This window comes from Anguilla anguilla, chromosome 12 (assembly GCF_013347855.1).
Source record: "Anguilla anguilla isolate fAngAng1 chromosome 12, fAngAng1.pri, whole genome shotgun sequence".
Taxonomy (NCBI): Eukaryota; Metazoa; Chordata; class Actinopteri; order Anguilliformes; family Anguillidae; genus Anguilla; species Anguilla anguilla.
The window spans coordinates 22,694,568-22,714,799 of record NC_049212.1 but is presented as its reverse complement, the minus strand read 5'-3'; the positions used below and the strand labels follow the sequence as shown (position 1 = coordinate 22,714,799).

General features: G+C 42.4%; 1 protein-coding gene across 6 annotated transcripts in view; it reads right to left on the bottom strand.

Moving 5' to 3' along the window:
• Window positions 1-15,055, bottom strand: part of LOC118209036 (arf-GAP with Rho-GAP domain, ANK repeat and PH domain-containing protein 1-like) — a 66,269-nt gene extending 51,214 nt beyond the window's left edge. For 2 of the 6 annotated variants that reach the window (XR_004761669.1, XM_035384141.1), the window contains exon 1: window positions 380-612. The gene's annotated coding sequence lies outside the window, so the exon portion shown is untranslated. Of the gene's footprint in view, window positions 1-379; window positions 621-14,915 lie in introns of those variants that run through there. The other 4 variants (XR_004761666.1, XR_004761668.1, XR_004761665.1 and 1 more) reach the window with 4 other exon arrangements.
• Window positions 15,056-20,232: the final 5,177 nt, after the last annotated feature.

Below are 20,232 nucleotides of genomic sequence, written 5' to 3'. Positions count from 1 at the left end.
ACATTTCACCAGTATCGTACAGGCAAAATCAAAACTTGGGAACCACTATGGTCGAAGTCAATAATTTTATGAAACACACCTGACCATCTGCATGTACCAACTGGATGAGTGCACTTACTTGAGGTTAGCAAAATACCAACTATAGCTGTAACTACCTTGCCCTTTTTCTGATTAAGATTTCCAATAAGTGGCTGAAAATGAAAGAGAAATATTCAAGTGCCTGGACCAAAAAGATGGACATTTTGCCTCAGGTTCCCTGACTCAGATCTGTCTGACTGTTGACACCCACCGTAGAGCAGACACAAAAGCACTGACCTCGACTGTATTTAGAGTTAAGAGTCCAATGTCATGTGTACAGTGTGCCTGAGCAAACACTCACCTTTCTAATCCAGGTTCTTCCTGGTTCAGTCAACAGTGTCCGGCAGCAAGCTGCAAGCTGTGTGCACCAGAGTCTCAGTCCCTCAAAGCTCTAATACAAAGGTCCCATTACCTCAGGGCAGCAAGGCATTATGGGCAGCATCCAATATTCCCCGCCAGGACGGACTGAGCGTCTGTAAGAACGCAGGACTAGCGCATTTCTCTCTCTCTCTCTCTCTCTCTCGCTCTCTCTGCCACTATCTCCCTCCCTGTTCTCGGTACTTCTCTATGTCACGCCCACCCATCACTCATCTTATCATCATGACAGAAAACTTCCTGATTTTGAGGATTGAGGAAGTTCATTTGTTAAACAAAACAACAGCACGGCGCACCTTGCTACAGCTCTCGCCAGTGAGAGGCTCGCTGAGGGACGACCGCTGACAGACTGATCGCGCCGCTACCCTCGCTTTCACGCTAGCTCGCGATCGCCGTGAAGAGAGAGAGTCCTCCTCAACCGGCCGCGCGCGCAGGCCACTGCCCATTTGACCCGCCATGCTCCCTCACGCAGAACGGCGTGGCTACTGCCAGCTTCGAGCCTCCGACACAGAGAAAACCTCTCTCGGCTTCCTTTATGTGCCCCTCCCCCCCAAATTAGGGCACATATTGAGTCCTTAAATTGATAGGATTTGAGGGTGGAAGCGTATTAGAGACGTCGAGGAAGACGGGAGTCGCACAGCACTGTAGTTCAGGAATGGACCGTGTTTTTAAACAGGAACAGGAAGCTGAGTAAGAGCCGTCTGCACAGTCAGGTCCCCTGGGGGGGGTGGGGGTGGCTCAGCACAACACACACACCAGGGACACGGCTCAGCAGAGACCAGTCAGATGGCTCGAATGCAAAGCTGGACTCCGGCACTTCCTCTGAGATCAGTGCAGCAGCAGTGCCCCTTCAGTCTCCCGTGAGGAAAGGAGCACCCCGTTAAATACATTTCACTTCCAAGACCCTGCACATACTGTCCATACATTAACAAAGTTCATGCGAATGCTTTTCTTTTCTTGAAGGCACATCCACCAGGTCCACTTAACCTCAACCATATTTTTACTTCCGCATTTCCACATCGGTTTTACACTGCAAGGTGAAAAGGCAATTATTTTATTTTATTTATTTTTCTTTTATTCCGTTTTTTTTCCTTTTAGTGAAAGGCCTTCACTTGCACGGTTGTATTAAAAAGGCAAAAGTGGGCCAAGGGTGACCCAGGGAACAGCTGACGCAGCCCTGTCACTAGACAGAGAAAAGAAGGGGGGTTTTGTCTCTTTGGTTGGAGAGAATAAAAGGGGAGTGAGAGGGTCCGGACAGGACGTTCAGTCACTGCGTACGCTGGCCCTGAACGTCTCAGAGGTACTGCTCTCTCCTCCTTTTACCTTATCCCTCTCTCCCCACTCCTCCCTCTCCCTTCTCTCCATCTCTCTGTTCCTTCATCTACCTCAATCTATCCTTTCATCCATTCCCCGCTCTCCCTCTTTCAATCTCTCTCTCTCTCTCTTTCTGAGCCTCTCCTTCCCTTTTCTCTCTCCCTCCCTTTGGGTGTGTGTGGGTGAGAGCACAGGGCTGTCAGCTGCTCTGTAGCACAGCCCTGTCTCTGGCCCTATAATCACCCCTCTGTGCTCCAGTCAACAATAGGGCATTCTACAGCACACAAAAAAGGAGACCCAACAATTAACAAGGGAGCCCCCCCAACCCAGCCTAGCAACACATTTCTGCGGCGCCCTCTGCAAAATCTGCTTTTCTCCACGTCCCCCGCACCTCTTCCAGCGAGCTAGCCCTGCGGAATAGGAGACAAAAAAAGAAAGAAGCGGGGGAGGTAAACGGGAGAGGAGCGAACGAGGGGAGACGGTCACAGAAAGCGCTGGCCCGTGGCACGGTGTCTCCAAGCACTCCCGCCCAGAGCTCATAGCCTCTACTGACCCAAAAGCTGCGGTACTGTTCTCTCTACCGCAGGGCCGGCCAACCCTGTGCCTGGAGATCTACCGTTCTGTGGGTTTTCACCGCAACCTTATTTTGGTACACCTGATTCTAGCAGCTCGCCGCGATCTCTGGCTGTTGAATGAGGTGTGCTTGGTTAGGTTTGGAGTGAAAACCTACAGGATGTTAGATCTCCAGGTACAGGGTTGGGCAGTCCATCCTGCTCTACTACATGGGAGCGAGTGTGGAGAAGGGCACTTAGTGCATTTCGCGCGACGCGCCTCTTCGTGGCAGTTCACGGTTGCAGGAAGTCGTATGTCACACAGGGGAAGTGGGGCCTTTTGTACATCTCCTGAGGGAGAGGGGTGGCAGTAGAGGTGTGAGTAGCACATTCTCTTTTTCATGTTCAGTATCCCCTGGAGATGCACACATCCTAAAATAAGCGAGGCGAACTGGGTGAGACGCACGGCACGGTCTGCATGGCAGGGTCTGCAGGGCGAATAGCTCGCCACCCGGGGGGACAGAGGAACCTCTGAGCTGTGACTTCTGCTTCCTACCAGTCTTATTAAAGTGAAAAGCACAAAAGGAGGGACAGTCTGCTCTCATTTAGCCTTAGAAAAAGTGGTGTTCAAAGACACGGGCCATTTCATACTGCCTCCCTGCTCCATTTTATGTATTCAGGGGAAAAACGCCACTTTCCAAAGGTCATAGATGAAAAGCTGTTCATCACACACACACGCATACAAATGTGCACACACACACAATCCTGCAGCAAAAAAGCAGACAAAACAACACATACAACTGACAGATTGTTTGCAGGCCACTGTTCTAAAATGACCTGAGTATTTCCAAGATCAGAAGCTGTCTTTTTTCTTTCCTTCAGGGCAAAGACATTGCTGCTGCTGCTGCTACTACAACTGTTACTGCTATTACTTCTGTTACTGCTACTGCTGCTACTGCTATTATTACTGATGTTACTACTGCTGTTACTGCTACTGCTACTACTACTGCTGCTATTGATACTGCTACTACTTATGATACAGCTACTGCTGCTACTACTACTACTGCTGCTACAGTTGCTACTGCTACAGCTGCTGCTGCTGCTACTACTACTGCTGTAGCTACAGTTGCTACTGCTGCTGCTATTGCTGCTATTACTGCTACTGCTGCTATTACTGCTGCTGCTACTGCTTCAGCAACTCCTACTGCTGCTACTGCTGCTATTACTGCTGCTGCTGCTTCTACTACTGCTGCTGCTACTGCCGCTTTGTGTCAAGATCACAGCACTTGGCCTGAGCAGCTCCTGACAGGAAAGGCAGCACACTTCAGCACGGATTGCTGGCCCTCCTTCTTCCCATTCTGACTGACTGCCTTGTCAGATCAGCTTTTGGCTTCTGGCTGCAGAAGTATTTGCGGATGCACCACATCACAAGCTTCAGATCCTGTTTTCAGAGTAGCTTGACACAGAGCTATGTAATCTGTAATCTGAGAAGGGAAACAATGGCTTTCTCTGTATGTCCACTGGTCCAGTAACAGTCAACATATGTTTGCCTGAACCAATAAGACAGATGTTCTTTACAGTGAACACAAAGGCCTATGTCAACTCCAGTTTTTCTGGAGGTCTAAATTGACAGTGTGTGTGAAGGAATTGTGTTGCATATATTCTGAGCGGATCCACAGATATTTACATTTTCTGGATTAAAATCCTATTCACCCAGTCTACCACTACAGACAACCTACATACCCCAGGCATCAGTGAATCATCACAGCATCTGCTCAGCATAACATATTGTATTTGTCACTTGCTGTACGGATTATTACATCTCATAAAAAACACGTTTTCAACGTACAAAAATGCAAAAATTGATATCAATACTCAAAAGTATTGATATCAAAATGACGCAAAGTTACGGTACTAGAAACAATATAGGCTATCTTGCCTCACCGAAATGACATAAGATGTAGGCTATTTCAAAGCAATGCTACCCAATATTTCCTCAATTCTTTCAAGTCACTTGGCCCTGTGTTTTGTAATCTTACCATTTTACAATATCATGCAAACTTTGTGTCAGATCAAAGAGTCAAATATTTCGAATTGCCTCATGGAACACATTGAAATTAATGTACAAAACTGCTGCTGAGTAACTACAGGAAGCATATTTCTCCAGAAAACATGTTTGTACTTGCTTCTGAACTGAATCTGAGTACATGTGCAAGTTATTGTATATTTGCTACGTACAATAAATACTGCATGTAAAATACATATTGTACATACATACATAGAGAACTTCTTTATCCCCATGGGGCCATTTCCCTCGCAGCATGTTACATTCACATTTACGAACACACACTTATACCAAGAAACACACTATCATTCACGCAACAGAAAGGCTGGGCAGCGAAATACATACATACCAATACAAATTGGACATATACACGCCTATTCAATCAATCTTGACTGTGAGAGAGCCATATGTTTGGCCTGTCCATGTACTGCATGCTTATACACACAGGGCCAAGTGACTTGAAAGAATTGAGGAAATATCGGGTAGCATTGCTTTGAAATACATCTTATGTCATTTCGGTGAGGCAAGATAGCCTATATTGTTTGTAGTACCGTAACTTGGTGTCATTTTGATATCAATACTTTTGAGTAACTTGGCATTTTTGTATGTTGAAAACGTGTTTTTTATGAGATATCATTTCTTTTTGCAAAGCGTTTTATTATGAGAGTGAGAAATGCGAAGTGACCCTGTAAGAAACGGTTGTGGATTATGGCTATCCTTGTGTGAATTTGTACAGTCTGATGAGCGTGTACTGTTTAGCAGTTTCGGTTTGCTATATATGTAAAACAGTGGCTGTGACAAAGGGTGCGGTGGCGTATAAGTGTAAAATGTATCAGAAACGCATATCAAATATGGCCAGTGTATGTACTCACGGATTTGACGTCCATCCAACGAGCCTTGACTGACAAAAGAATCAGCAAGCCCATAGAATTATAACTCCCTAGGTCGCAACTTGTGTAGCCTTCTGTCCTGCTCCGTTGTCTGTTATTTCGTGGAGATGCACTTTTAGTGTTTGTAAGGTTTATAAGGAATTTTGATAGGCTTATCTGCAGGTAGGAATCCTCTTCGCTGTTTTGCTAAACTAGAACCGGAAAACATGATAGTGGAGAATAGGAGCAGGCGCATATGTCCCAGCAGGCTTTGCATATGAGAAAATAACAACAGTGTGAGAGAAATCAGGATGACATTATGAAATTGCGTAGTTGAAACAATATGTTTTTAGCAGAATGGGCATGTAGGTGAAGGTTGACATGATCACGGAGTATAGTGCGAAGTAAATGGAGTGACCATGAGCGAGCTTGTATTCCTTATCGAACGGTATATATAACAGTCGCTATAAAGCGCTAGCTGTTAAAGTGGAGGGTTAAGTAACGTGTGAAATCTGTTGCACTGCTGTGTTTTTTTCATGTTCAGTACTAGTAGTTATAATTGAGTGAATCATGTTTTTAAATGTAATGTTTTAATGGGGAATTGCAGAACGTACATACGTAGTAGCTAATTGTTTGTATGTGGCTAGATAGAGAACAGGGAGAGGTAACATGAATGTAGAAACGTGGCGTTTGCTGATAAGAAGGTTTTGTACAGTAGCCAAGTGAAGAAATGTAGTTAGTAGAAATGGCACAGCTGTGAACTGGTGTTACTTTTTAATAAAAGGAATACATTTGCTGTCATGAAATGCATATGGGTGGCCATGAGTGAGTTTTGGTAAAGCAAATATAAGCGTAAGAGAACGTTAGTGTAAAAGAGGAAATTATCTGCCTGAGGACGAGGCGGGATTCAATCGTTCAACCGGAGGTTTACCAGTCTGTCACTTTGTTAGGGCAGCACCATGACATAGCTATGCAATGCGTGAAATATCATTAGCAAACCTGTCCGTGGTTTTAAAGAAGAACACAGGTGAGTTAGCATAGAAGAGCTCCCGTTGAATCCATATGGCTTTGCAATATTGTAGCCGGTTAACAACTGAACGTGCAGGCGGTACGCCATAATACAGTTCGGGGAACAGCTGGTAGATATGGTGCAAAAGCAATAATTGAGAAGTAGTAGACAATTATTAGTGAGGGTAAAAGCAGGTTAAAGAAACGCGTTCCTAGCTGGGCTTGAACCTCGGACCCTGTGTTCCCAAGACTGTAACCTTACCCACTAGGCCACAGGCGGACTAGCTGTTTGTACTGAAAATGTTTCAGAGTAAAAAGGTATGGGTATTTTGCGTGTGTATGCAAGTTTTTCATTGGGTCGTGTAGGTGAAGATTTGGCGGGTGTCGGTAAAATGTCCAATGGGGAGACATGTTATTACTGGGATAGGCGGCAGGAAAAATAAGAATGAGAAGAAGAAGAAGAAGAAGAAGAAGAAGAAAGAAAAGAAGAAGAAGAAGGATAAAACGCAAAATCCCCTTAGTTTGGGGCTTTATTGTGTGGACGTGAAGTTGTTTATGAAATCTGTCTGTTGAAATGGGGTCAGAATGTACAGAATTTAATGTTTTTAAGGGCTGAGTGTCTGTGGCTGTTGTGGTTATTTCTGTGAGGAACCCTGAAAAGTGCCAAACTCTCGGTGCTGCATAGGTATGGGGCATGCCCCCGCCAAGGCGTAACTTGGCGGGATGGCATACCTGCCATCCCATTTACATTACATTACATTACATTACAGGCATTTAGCAGACGCTCTTATCCAGAGCGACTTACATTGCATCCAGTTATACAGCTGGATATAGGCTAGCTATACTGGAGCAATGCAGGTTAAGTACCTTGCTCAAGGGTACAACGGCAGTGTCCTACCAGGGAATCGAACCTGCGACCCCAGGTTTAGGTTACAAGGCCAACTCCTTACCCATTATGCTACACTGCCGCCCTGCTCAGGTTATCAGATACTGAGCAGCCCATACTGTGCAATTAGGCTGGTTGCAGTCTGGATTGAAAGACCTCAAATAAGCAACTGAAAGGGCTTCTTTTAATCTGCTCTGTGTTCTGCTGATCTTTATAGCATGTAGATCAGTAATAATGTGTAAAGTCAGTGAATCTGTGCATATTTGACCCAAAAGGACAGTTATTCCACTTGACATTCCATTTGATAACGACAGCCTGGTTCTGTGAACTAAGAGGAATGAAAGACCACTCCATGTGGTGCAAACAGCACAGAGTTTCCAAAGCTCTGTGGAGAGCTCTAAAACCGAAGAGACCACGGGAAGCATTTACCCATCTGATAGACATCTCTTCATTCTCCTTAACCCTTAAAACCCACTTAAAACCCAGGGATTTTGGCGAGAAAGCATCTATGCACAAAACCAGCACCCTTTTTATTAGCTATCTAAGCTTACTCATGTCTTTCACAAACAACCTCACACGCAGGAACACAAACATACACAAATACATATGTCAGCAGGCAGCACTCTCTACAACAACAGTTGATTTGACTGTGCTGACCTCTCACCTTAGACCTGTCCAGAACTGTAAAAACCTGCCAGGAGTCTCCTCATAGCTCATGGCGTTAAGAAGTACACAAGCCTCCTGATCACGTAAGGGTGAGATCCCACAAGGAGGAAAATTAGAGATATTTACAAAAATATAAAATCAAATAATAAACGATTAACAATAATATAGAGCCCTTTATCACTATCGCAGTGTCCTTTATTCAAGCATTTGCCGACAAACAAAGCTCCAATAAACAATCGATAAAGCATGCTCTAAAGCGCTAGCTTTTTTTTATTTCTTTTGTTATCTCTAATGGTTTTAGCGATTGAGACTGGGTTTTTTTGCATCAAAGTGTGAAGAGTCTAAGCTTTAAAATGCACTTGACAATATATATGTAATAGAGCTGCACCTTGAATTGACAGATAAAAGCAATAATTTAAGACAAAGCTATTGTTAGGTGCTGGCATCTAATTTCATAACCATTGGCTTTGAGGATGGACAGATGGAGACAAAACAGAAACTCAAAACCTGTGACTGCTTTAGCAGTTTGATAATCAGTAAAGTAATTTAAAGATTCTTCAAGCCACATCATCAGATCAGATGCCAGAAGTGTCACATCACATATAGTTCAGGAAGGAAATGCTGCCTTGTACAGAAATGCAAAATAAAATGATTAGGCTACATTGAAAGCGCAACTTACGATTTTTTCTGGTTTTCAAAACTAAACGTCATGTTACGTTTCTGAGACACATAAAGAACATCTTTCAATCTAATATGAACTTAAAACATTGTCTCTTGCCACACTACCAGTATGTCTTGAGGATGTTTGCTTACTTTACTTCAGCATGCATGTAAATCTACACACATATACACAAATACAGCAGATCATTCAGGCTATCCAGTAGAAACCCTGAGATACAAACTGCAGAGCTAGTCTTCCCAGTCAGTGAAACAGGTAGCCTATATAACCACACACAATTCTGCCTTAAAAAGCTCCTTTATCTTCCTGAGACACAGCAGAAAGAAAATATTATTGCCCTAAGTATTTTTTAAAAATGATTTAGGCTACATGGTACAAGTGTTTTGAATAACAGAAACATGATGCAATGAAAATATTATTTCAAATATAGACCTTGGAGAGGCCTGAGAGAAAAATACAGAGGCGATCAGTACTGAGAAGATCCCCAATTTCCATTGTCCTATAGGCTTAATTCACATGCAGTAGCTCAACATTACTCCACTAGGTGGCTGTAACTGGGAGTTATGCTTCACATTTAGATGTGTTCATTTGCAGAAACACTTATCCAAAGAGACCTACAAAGTGAATGTAATAAACCCCCATAAAACACGCAAAGAATTCTGGCTTTTAAGTCAATACCTTCATAGAGCCCAGTGTACTAGAGCTTGCCTTTCAAGTTCACACTTCATTTAAATTCCAACCCAAGATTAACTCAATTAAAAATGGATTGAAGTGCACAAGTGTAGCATAATGGTCATGGAACCAGGCTCATAACTGGGAGGTTGCAGGCCCAGTTCCCAGGTGGGCACTGCCGTGGTACCCATGAGCGAGGTACTTAACCTGAATGCAAAAAAGAATGCAAGCTGCGTCGCTCTAATTAACGACCAGGTCACGATCACTCGATATACCCCGACCAGACCTCTGCTTCCACCATCCCCTCCATCTACGCTCACGGCCCTGGCCCTTCTCTGTCCCTGTCTCCTCACAATGGAAAGACCTTCTCCAAACCGTCAGTCTTTTCCACAAATGCATCAAGTCTATTTCAAATTACAGCTCCATTTCCATTTAACTCTGTGTTTCTATCTGTTCAAAAAAATGAATTAACCCTTTCTTCCTTTTAACTGAAGTCTACAGGTGAGCACATTGATGGCGGTACTTGCGAGACTGCAGCTGTAACTGTAAGTGTAGCTATCTCTTGCTGTTGTGTTGGTTGCTTCCCATGCAAAATGCACTTTCATAAATCTCTTTGGCTAAAAGCGTCTGCTAAATGGGTCAACTGCAAATTGGAATGTATACTGAAAGGTGAAAAATGGATTATAAAAGGCAGCCACCCTGCATGACCTAATCTTTTCAATTGAGAGTATGAACAGGATGGAAATAAGGACCAATGAAACAGCATGTTCTCTTCACTGCTGGAGGGATGTGGTGGAGCTGCCCAGAGTTCAGCTAAGCCCTGCGATATCAGCTTAAGAGATGATCGCAAGAAGAATGTCTCGGCCTGCTCTGAGCTACAAGCCCACCCTACCAAAATGTGTCATGAAGACAGGGTAATGTGTGGGAGTGTGACACAGAGAGACAGATAGAGGGATGGAAAGGGAGAGGGACAGGAAAAAAATTAAATGGTGTGCATGTGTGTGTGTGTGTGTATGTGTAGGTGCGTGTGTGTGTGTGTGTGTGTGTGTGTGTATGCATTGCCATGTGTAGTATTAGGAGGTCGAGAGAGAGAAATACAAATGCTATAGCAATGAGAAGTGAAATTCTCCAGGACATGAGGGTCTGGGGCCAGCACCAGGAACAGCCTGAGGAGCATGCATGCAAAAAAGACTTGGTTTCAAATCCTTCAGAACTGTGACCAATGAGTGTGAGTGTGTGTGCATGTGTGTGTGTTTTCCATCAGTTAGCTTGCATGCACACACACGGTAGAATGTGGGCATATTGATTTTAAAAGTTATATCACAGTCAGCAAAATGCAGCTTTCAGTAATCACCTAGGTTTGCTCAAATAAATTATTAAAAGGTCATCATCACAGAAAACCTTGCATGTATCCATCATTTCATTTAGCAGATCAGGTCAAGTTCCTTACATAAGTGGTCAAAGCAGCCAATTGCACCCAACCCAGCATGTCTGAGTTTTCTGCAAGAAAGCGAGTTCAGGTGGTGGGCTGTGGAACAGGGGGCTGGAAGACCCTTTGCATCAGTCATTTTTCTGGGGTAATTTGTATCCTAACCATTTAAACAATAAAGTCTGATCATTTTGATGCAATTTGCAAAGTCAATTAATGGCCTTTTGAATAACATTAGCAGTGCATCGCAGTGAATGTAGGCATGTGCCTAATGAAGGCTAATGGCCTGTTAGCTTTGCTATATCAAATAACATAGTCTGAAAATAACGATGCATAATATTATAATTTAATTTGTACTCCTTATGAGACAGCTGAGGTGTATTAGCACTGGAATTAATTTTAAGAGCATGTTAAGTGAAAACAGGTTCATTTGGCTAGTGAGCTACAGTAGCAGCTTTCTCATTTTAATTTGACAGTATAAGGAATCTGGTATCATCACTGGGCTTGTCCATCATTTCTTCTGGGTGCTTATTTCTGATGTGGTTGTGCATAGCTACAGTGTTGTCATGAAACTGCTGTACATTGCAAAGTTGGCCTTTACTCATTTCTTCTCTTCAGGTAGGCCTAATACATGCACTGATTCAGCATTCCAGCTTTCACACTGGGATGTGAACACATGAAAGCAGAAAGTACAACAGTGCATCCACTTCAAGTCAGCAGTCTGATCCAGTAGTTTATGAAAAAAACTGGATGAATTATACAGTGAACACCACCCATTACATAGCTCATCATAAAGCTGTTTTAAGAATCACACCCTTGGCAAAATCTGTAAGCTACAATTTGACTATATTTTTCTTTCTCTTTCCAAAAAAAGAAAGAACAGCCTTTAATAAAAAATATATAAGATTTTTGTTCCTCAGATGACTGGTTGTAAAGGAATAGGCCTGTAAGCCTCAAGCCTGAACAAGAATAAAAGCACATTTGTCCTGATCAATGAGAAATCCATCGTTTCCTGCAGGTCGCTCTGTGTTCTACAGGTTTAAAAATACACCAACTCAAAGAAGTAGGCTACAATTCAGTCAGGCCATCAACACACAAGTAGCCTATATTAAAGCTAAACATTAAAATGAGTGAAATGTAAACACAGCGAGGTCTACTAGATAGATTTATTTATAGATAGATAGTTATAGTTATAGATAGTTTATTTACACGGTGTTGTCAATCAAATTCCTGCTACTGCCAACATTAATATGCGATCAGTCTCAAAAACAAGCGTGAGGTCCGAGAACCAATTCTCCAAGTACCGATAGTTTAACATTTTGGAGAGCTTTTACCATGCTGTTAAAAAGGTAACAAGATGGTACAGATGCTATCATTATGTAGCCTATATGAGTTCCTGAGTGACAGTAGAGGAAAGACAGCCAGGGTCGGCTGTGACAGAAAACCACAGCCACCCAGAGCTAGAGTCACCCCACTCATACATTCTTATCTACATCTCAACATCTCTAGAGTAACTCTTTCCATATAGGCTAGGTGAAAACAAAAAACCACAACTAATCAGATTCAAATGTTAAATATAGATATACCCACTAAAGCACAAATGCATACCACACACTACACCTTTACAAAAAACGCAGTATTAAACACAGAAACCGATACTTAACATTCATGATGCAGGTATTACAAAAACTGTCCAGACTATAAATGATTTTTGAGGATTTGGAAAGCTTGTGGATACACAGCATTGAGAGACCATGCCTGTCAGACAGCACATTCTTCCTAGTGGAAGAATTCACCCAGACACATGAAGCTATCCTAAACTGGGAAACCAATGGGAAATAAGGAAGACCAGGCTATAAAGGGACAACATATATTCAAAGAGCATTGCAGTGCTCACCCCTCACCCCTACAAAAACATTCCCCATCTGCATTCAAACCAAATGCCCCCAATTCCTCCCCAAAACCCCAACCACAAGCCTGCAGTCAGTGCGTTCCTCCAGGGTTACTCACTCACGCCCACCCGCCCCATGACTAACCAGGCCCCGGAGCCTGACTCAAACCTTGGTGTTGCTGCAGCAGGTTTCCTGAACAAAGTGAACCCTGGGCCCGTTCGCACGCTGGCTGACTCACTCAGGACCCAGGCTGGGAGTGCGGATGTGCAGAAGTGGGGAGGGGGCTGCACCCTCGAGAAACAGCATGTGGAATGTCACAGTCATCACACTTCTGGGAAAGGGCCCTGTTCACCCACAGAGAGGGAGAGGGGGAAGCCGGTCCCAGAAAAGCATGGGGCTCAGGAGCAAAGAGCAGGGCTTAGAGGACTGGGAACAGGACCAGAGCTTCAAGGGCTCTGGTCCTGTGAGGGCTCTCCCTGCAGCACTGGATAAACAGCTCAATCTGAACTACCTTAGCAGTTTTCTTCTCAGGAAGGCAGCATTGTTGAGTCTGAAGACCTATTAGGTTTGCTGCCGCAGACAGTGTGATCTTAACTTTCATCTTCGTCTCTGCCATCGTATCATTGGTCTTCTTCCCAATTTTAATCTGTCTACTCCACACTACTTCAGTATCATTTAGGCCTACAACCTATACTACTACTACACTACTAGACAACACTACCATGATAAATAATAAATATGTCCAATTCCTACAAACCAACCATTACCTTAAAAACACTGGATCAATGAACAAGCATTGCCAGCGGAATTCAGCATACCTTGAATATACTTTATAATCACAAAATGAATATTAAGTCCAAGTAGAAATAATGTAAACTCAGAAACCTGAATATTGACCATGAGATACCAGGCCACTTCCAAATTTTTAACGCTATTGACAGAAATTTCCTGCCGTCTGTACTGTGCTTCAGATAAGATCAGCGTACCAAAGCGTAGCAAAATAGAAAATTCAGACAGGAAGTCTACCCTTCACACCTACATCTGATATATTTCTTAGTAGTGATAATGTAGCCTATGTATGGTGAATCAATTCCGCAAGAAGTGTGTGCTTCAAGTTTACATTCGGTGTTGCCAGTTTGATTTCTCCCAATTAACCTACTTTAAGGCAGTCATATTGCAATAGACCACAAGTACAGGTCAGAGTTACAATCAGTGGCAATAACTACTGAAAGTTTTAATATTTTCTGACATGACTTTCAGACAATACAGTGGGCTACATTAATAAAATATATGAACATTTACTGTAAATAAAAGGGAAAATTACATCATTTTGAGGCAGTAAGCTTAACTCCTACAGTTTAAATACGCATACCTTCAAAAGCTGTCGTGCTGCAATGCTTATTTTCATTAATAGAGCTGTGTCTGTTGAATAGTAGGCTATCAAATATACGACGGAAAAATATGAAAAATGCTTATTTAATTTATATATACAATCATGTAGATGAAAAACCTTCCGGATACTGTACATGGAAGATTTTGAATTTATATAGCCTACATACAAGTATGCAGACATCTGAACACAGAAGATGTGCAGAGAGGACATACGGATTTTATTCGATTACTATAAATTCAATTCTGAGATCAAGCAGCATTTTAAAACCGTGTTAATGGAACTGTCTAATGGCCTTGCCTAATCTTACTCAAGCCATTCCCCTAATAATCACAGGGAGTACACGCAGAGATGTTCCACGACCGGATCGGATAAACATCCATTACCACGCGGATTAATGTCAATCATATCAAGTCCATAGACAATATTTCATACCGGAATATAGACAGGATTCCTCCAGTTGACACGTGGAATTCAGTCTTCAATTCAATTTTCAATTTTATTTGCACCGGGATGAAATGCTTCTGCAACTTTAAAAATTCCACCGAGTAGAGCCGTGGACGCCGACTGAATACAGTGACACCCTTGCATAAACAAATGCGTCAACATTTCTGCATTCCAGAAAGCCCGCAAGAAATAAAGTTTCTAAACCTTAGGCTTGAGATATAGGGAATTTTTTTTTTTTTTTTTACTTTTTAAGGGACGTTTTCGTGGAAACAGTTGCATTGTATGCCATATCTAGCATTTCAAAAATAAAATCTCACAAGAAAAAGCTAGTTGGCTAAGTTCTCGGTCCGAGGCTATCTGCAGAATATTAACGCGAAATAAGTGAGGGCAAAAATGTATGCATAGCCTGCCAGCATGTACCGTTTAATTCGAACCAGTAGCCTAAGAGCAAGCAAATTTTCTAGCTGAAACAAAAAGATAAAGCGCCACTACTGTGTTTCCAATTCGTTCCATAATCCGGTTTTCGTGCCGTATAAAAACTTTTATTTGTGGATAAACAGCCATGATATAGACACAAAATAGTCCCTTTCTTACCTTTGCTACTGTTCCTTTCAATTTCTCGGCGTAAAATTTTAACAGTCTTTTACTAAAGAACACTGAACGGTGACATTTTCTCACGCTTGTTTTGTAGCGCTAGTTAAATACAAATCCAACCAAAAAAACTTCCGCAGAGGTCACGTGACTGAATTAATAAACTGGGAGCTTCTAAGAGCCTTGGTACTGGTTGCCAGCGAACGTGAAAAATAGTATAATTTTAAAATACTTTACACAAAGTTTGTTGTATTTACAGTTAGTTAGCACATTCAAGTATATATACATAATGTTTTTATTCGGGGAAAAATTTGATAGAGATGTTAATAGATTAGGTATGTATAACTATGGCCTTCACATCGTCTTTACAGGAGACTGGAGCATTAGCCTCAGTGTAATGTTTAGATTCGGTTCGTCTTTTCATCTCTGAGTTCTTGGTTCCTTTTATAGTTTAACTGATCGTGTAGGCCTCTGTCCACAAGAGGGCGATAAAGTACTTTGACTGAATAATCGTGGACCGCTGTTCACACTGTCTCCTCTTGTGTCTTCAGTGTGTTTAGCAGTGAGTGGGAGCCACATTGTATATGTGCATTCACGATGCAAGCGGCTACGAACATTGTTTACATTAGCTGAGTTTACCCACTGTCTTTCGATGTATGGCAGGATGACACATATTTAGTTGCTAGGGTCATGGTGTGTTCGTCCTCTCCTAATAGGATGAGAAGTTTTTCTATATTTGGCAGGAGTACGAATTTTGGGACAATTTTTTGTAAATTCTGGGAAATATTCTTCGCATATATTTATTTTTGGCACTAGGTACTGTAGGTACTGCCTTTACAGTGCGGTAACACAGTCACCTAGAGTGAAGCAGAATCCGTTTCCCTGAGATCTGTCTTTTCATTGGAATACCATAACCATGGTCTTGTCCAGATTGACTGCCAGTGCCCATCTCTGACAGCACTGCTCTAAGTGTGACAGGCTCTGTTGTAATCCCTGTTGTGTTGGAGAAAGCAAAACCAAGTCATCTGCATAGAGCAGGAACTTAATTTCAGTTTCATGTAAAGTGAGATCAGGGGACGCAGATTGCTCCAACATTGTTGCCAGTCCATTGATGTAAATATTGAACAATGTTGGACTCAAACTGCATCCTGTCTCAGTCCATGGCTTACTACCAATTTTTATACTGAATTTGTTTTTATTATATATTGATTTGCTAATGTCATATGTTATAAGCTACCTCTACAACACTTTGAATATGTTTAAATAATAATTTGTAATGCCAAATTGAATCAAATTCCTTTTTAAAGCATCTATGAAGCAGGAAAATATTTTTGGTGTTTGGTGTTTTGTTTTTGCTGTATTGGAGTGTGTAGGGTCTAAATGTGGTCTGATGTTCAACATTTTGGTAAAAAGCCAATCTGACTCTTACTGAAGACATTGTGTTCTTTAAGGAAGCCCAGTATTCAGGCATTTACAATATTGCCAAATATCTTTCCCAGGTTACTGCTCACACAGATGCATCTGATCACCTTTTTTAAATTTGTCACCGTTTTTATAAATAGAGGTTACTAGTCCTTGATTCCAGATCTCAGGGAAACACCCCACCTCTAATATGTATATATGTAGGGACCTCCGAGTGCTGATGCGTGTTAAAATAGTCTGTTCCCAGTTGCAACACTCACTCCTGAGTTCCAGACTGCCTCTGGAAGCAGTGTCAGCACAAGAACTGTTCATTGTGAAATGGGTTTCCTTGGCCGATCAGCTGCACACAAGCCTAAAACCACCATGCACAATGCAAAGCATCGGCTGGAGTGGTGTAAAGCACACCGCCATTATACTCTGGAGCAGTGGAAATGCGTTCTCTGGAGTGATGAATCATGTTTCACTATCTGGGTTTGGCAAATGCCAGGAGAACGCTACCAGCCTGAATGCCTAGTGCCAACTGTAAAGTTTGCTGGAGGAGGAATAATGGTCTTGGCTAGGCCCCTTAGTTCCAGTGAAGGGAAATCTTAATGCCAACAGTTTGGGGAAGGCCCTTTCCTGTTTCAGTATAACAATGCCCCCGGGCACACAGAGAGGCCCATATAGACATGGTTTTGTCAAGAAAGGTGGGGAAGAACTCAACTGGCCTGCACTGAGCCTGGACCTCAGCTCCATTGAATACCTTTGGGATGAACTGGAACGCCAACTATGAGCTAGGCCTAATCACCCAACATCAGTGCCTGACTTCACTAATGCTCTTGTGGGTGAATGGAAGCAAAAAAAAAAAAAAAAAACCCACAGCCATGTTCTAAAAATCTACTGGAAAGCCTTCCCAAAAGAGTGGAGGCTGCTATCGCAGCAAAGCAGGGACCAACTCCATGTTAATGGCCATGGAATGAGATGTTCAGCAAGCACATGTGGGTGTCATGTTTGTTTGGGTGTCCACATACTTTTGGCCATGTAGTGCATGTACATATATTATATATATGTGTGTGTGTGTATATGCATGTTTGCATGTGTGTGTTTATATATGTGTATACTCAAGTATATAGAATCAACTTATATATATATACAGTATATATATATATTATATATATATATATGTATGTATTTATATATAAATCTTTTTTTAATTAATGTTTTTAAATTGTTTACTATGATTTGGCAACACCATGTTATTTGTCGTTGAAACTTTATTTGAACTGAACAGAGAGAGAGAGAGAGAGAGAGAGATGGAGCAAGAGAGAGAATGAGAGAGAGAGAGCCGGAGCGAGAGAGAGCTGGGGGATTCTGCTGCTGCGTATGAGTGGCTGTGACTCACCTCGTCTCGTCTCCTTGCTTCTGGCAGATTAGCCCAGCGAGGGGGCGGTAGGACAGCCCATCACGATGCGAACGTATCGTGCCGTGTTTATATGGGAGGAGCAGAGGCGTTCTGCGCTGCAGTCCTAATGAGCTGTGCCTGGTATCTCTGAACTCATCTTTCGAAAGCTTTGTCAAAGCTGGCGCCTGGACGCCCGGGCTCCACCATCACAAAGAAATGCACGACGGATCTATACAAAAGCACCAGCGTGGCCAACCATATATCAACCAAATGAGTCACAGTTCATTCATTACCTCACACACACTTACAATCTCCAAGCCAGAATGTTCATGTTTCATCAATATTCTAACACCATTTCAATCACAAACACATACCCACTGAACCTGCATGGTCCATCACAGACAAATTAGAAACATTCACATTATTAATTTAGTAGATGTCCCCATCCAGAGCAATTTACAGATCAGTGCATGAACACGGCAAGATTAGCAGTGGTATAATGCAGAGTTTTTATGGCTGGCTGTGGCTGACATGACATTATTAAGACCTAATGAATGTTTTCCAGAGGGGCGCATTTAAGTGGGTTTGCTGTGGATTATCTTGTACCCCCTTCCCTTAATGAATACTGACATAATGACCCTAGAACATGTGGCCAAAAAATAAACATCTGCAGGAAAGCATGTCTTTTTCAACACTGCATCTAAGGAGGCATACAGGCAAAACGTATTGGCTTTTAAAGATTTTTTCCTCTTTTGTCCGGTTCTTTATCTTATTTATGCACCTTCAAGATATGAGTGGACTTTCTCACAAAGCAATTTGATGCTCTGCAGAAATTTATGGAGAAGGGGGCAGCTGGGGGCAAATGGATAAGCACTAGAGGTGATGAGGATTATGCAAGCAGTGTGACCAGGAGGCCCAGGGCTCTGAGCTAATACGTCGGGTTCCAGGAGAGAGAACGGAGATCGACTACAGCTGCACGGGAGCTGAAAGCCCATCCCACCAACTGCTATTTCTGTGACGCTCTGAGTCACCCAACAGTGTGGCCCGAATACTGTGACCGTGTGGCAGTTTCATCTGCAGCTCAAAAAAATATTCCCCTGAGGCCGGACTTCCGGGGCTCACTCATGGGAGAGGCATCACTGAGCTCAAAGCCTGATGGAAAGAATGGTGGATCTGGTGAACCTCACCATAGTAGACCTCTGTCCTGAATCCACTCACACCATACCTCCCCTTGGTGGGCCATACACTGAAAATATCTTCACTGCAAAAGCTCAGTCAGAGAATTTCTAGTTCAGGGTTGCCCAACACTGTTTCTGGAGATCTAGCATCCTGTAGGTTTTCATTTCTAGTGTAATTTGGCACAACTGATTTTAGTAATTAGCAGCTAAATGAGATCTCTAGCTGTTGTGAGGTGTGCTTTGTTAGGGTTAAAGTGAAAACCTACTAGATAGTACACTAGATCCCCAGGAACAGGGCTGGGTAGCCCTGTTCTAGATGGTGCTGCACACATCATCAGACACTTGGGCCTAAATGACTCATAACACCACCACACAAAAGCAGCAGGAAAAGCACAGGTCCACTCTGCAGTTACCCTCCGATTCCCCTTTATTAACGATGATACCACGGAAGGAACCTGAAGTCTCTTCCCCTAAAATAATCACGAATGATCTGCTGCAGAGCCAGGTTACCATGGCAACATGGAGTAAGGGTGGGGAGAGCCAGATTCTGTACTAGGCCACAAGCAGCTCCAGCCGTACAGTCATCATTAGACCGCAGCTGTTTTACATCAGAGATGGTAATGAAGAATGAATAAAACAGTACATTTCGTTAGATAATGTTCAGCATAAGATATGCGATTGCTGGTGGATTGTTTTCTCAAAGGAAGAAAAAACAATCCTGCATTAGAGGAGGAATGTAAGACGACAATGTGAAAATGCCAAAATGAATGCTGAATTACCTTGAAATAGCAGTATATATATATATATATATATATATATATATATATATAATTTTTATTTTTTATATATCCTTTGGAATATAAAAGTGAAAATGAATTATCTGCCAATAACAGTGACACTCAGATAAAACCTGCTGTACCATACAGAAAATACCTTTCAGATGAGGCATGAGCAGACACTAGCGGAGTCTCTATTTCAGGCATTATCTCTCGTATTTCAGAGCTGCATTCTTGAAGATTTTCCCAGACTACTTATCCAAACCATGACTTCATAAATATTATAAGCAAGTTTGAATAAAAAACGCTGAAATACCACATCGGTTCTTAAACTCAGTCCTGGGGATCTCTGTGTATGCTGGTTTTCCTTCAAACCACAGTTGCAATCCTAGTATTTTAACAAGCTGTCCAGTTTCTAAATTAGACACTATTCAAAATAGCTATCAATGCTATAAAGAACAGAAGTTGCACATTCACATTATGCTTATTGTACTATATTGCAAACTAAACTTTCTTTAAACTGATAAAATTAAAGACAGAAGTAAATCAATAGTGAAACTGTG